This window comes from Salvelinus namaycush, chromosome 42 (genome assembly GCF_016432855.1).
Source record: "Salvelinus namaycush isolate Seneca chromosome 42, SaNama_1.0, whole genome shotgun sequence".
NCBI classification, from domain to species: Eukaryota; Metazoa; Chordata; class Actinopteri; order Salmoniformes; family Salmonidae; genus Salvelinus; species Salvelinus namaycush.
In genome coordinates, this window is record NC_052348.1 from 17,297,622 (window position 1) to 17,299,845 (window position 2,224).

Sequence of the window (2,224 nt, forward strand, 5' to 3'; positions counted from 1 at the left end):
TCTGTCTCTCTGGCAGTAAGTGAATGCTTAGTGCGGCAGCCTGATATTTTATGATCTCGGATACTTTCTTTTTATAGGATTCTAATGGGTTTACTTCCTCCGCCCCCATTCAGAACTGACAAAGACTGAAACCGATCTGTACGTGCGCGCTGCGCATTGTTGTCTCGAGCCCCCGTCCCAGACTGGTCCCAGACGCCTGCACCAGAAGCCCTGTTGGGGAAAAACCTATACAATTATACACTGTATATTTTAACTGTGTGTGCTGACCTTTTTTATAACGAGACGGTTGGGGGCAAAGGAAATGAAAGAGAGGGGTGAATACAACTTCAGATAGTTTGTCACAATTTTTCTTGGTCTATAACCGCCATCACACCTTCATGAAATGGACAAGTATCTAATTATTATTTAAAAAATAAAAACACAACAAAACACATTTATTTTCAATAGGCCTATAGTCATAATGTGCTTATGTACTTGTATTGAGGTATGACATTGGAATTTTAATCTAGGGTATGTGGATCTGGTTGGAATAAAAATGTTGCCTTCTATGACATGGTTCATGAGGTTCAGGTTGGCATACTAACTTATCTTTCCCACCTTCATTATATGGGGTGATGTGGCTTGGACTCATTGACACCACCAATTTAAATCGGTATTCACAAAAATAGCTTGTATAAGACAATCAGATAACCATTGTTTTGGCCGATGGGAAAGGCTTCCCTCATGATGCGAGGAATGTTCTCAGTGATATGGTTAGTGATATACCTAACATATAGAGACTCCTTTGTTCGATATCTGGGTTTATGGTCCCTGCATCAGAATAAGTTATGTTCATGATGGTTCGATAACATCACAACAGTATAATACCTTCTTGAAGTGGTAAGGTAAGGTGCCTATATGATTTTGGAGTGCTAAGGCACATTGTACTGTGGTGAAGGCCATCGGGAATACAAACTTATCTAGAATTATGCAATCGAGATTTGTGAGATCTGTAGAATGAAGAATCATTGTGCTGATCTAGCATCAGTTTTGCATTTTAGATGATTAGATGATCATCATTTAGATGATGAATTAATAGGATTATATTGACAGGGGAGACCTGATCCTAGATCAGCACTCCTACTCTGAGATGCTTTGTGAATACGGGCCCAGAAACCAAATATTCATAATCATTCCTGATAAGGGAATTTGTAGAAATCAGTCAAACGTCATCAACCAGACACTCCTATATCTATCAGTGACCTGGATGTTTTTCTGGCACTAAAGATAATTAATGGAACATATGATTCACCAGCAGAAACCACAGTGCATGTTAATCAAGAACTCCAGCTGCCTTATCAACATAAACGATGAAGAGCCAGTTACCGAAACCAGCATGCTGCACCCACAAAGTCTCTGACTCTATGATGTGTGTAATGCTCTAGTACACACACACACACACACACACACACACACACACACACACACACACACACACACACACACACACACACACACACACACACACACACACACACACACTTCTGACCTTAAAAGTGATCCGTCACACGCCTCAAACCAGTGTGCCAACCTCTTTTGTTTGGGCAAGCAGCCAATCAGGGAAGTGTATTGTGCTTCTATGATGTATTACAATAGTGAATACTTCCTGTGATGGGCCTGTACTGTAGTTTGATTGAATGAACAAATGCATTTTTGTACACGCCTATCATAACAGTGACATTGAGGCCCTTGAATGGTGTGATGGTTACAGCACTATTCACAACTCTCTTTATACTCAGGGAAGTTGTAAAAGAAAAAGACATTGTTTGACAAGAGGCGTCAATACCATCAGCTTTTAATAGAGAACAGGAAGGGGAACCAACCAGAACGTAGACTTTTGCACTTTGAAGTAACACTATCCCTGCAGTGTAGTAACACTATCCCTGCAGTGTAGTAACACTATCCCTGCAGTGTAGTAACACTATCCCTGCAGTGTAGATTTTATGAAGTTATTTTTGTGGTTTGAATTAAAGGCAGATCACACTCAAACATCCAAGTGAAGAACACAAAGCTTCACAACATCAACTGTCTGTAATACCAATATGATTTATCCCATAAATCCAAAGCACTGCTCAGCTGGAATCTGTCAGTTTCTCTAGGCTTTTGTTTTAAAAGACCCCAGCAATGTTTTGCATTGAAAGAGTTTAAAAAGCTCCCGGGGACGAGAGACAAGTGGCCCAGAGCA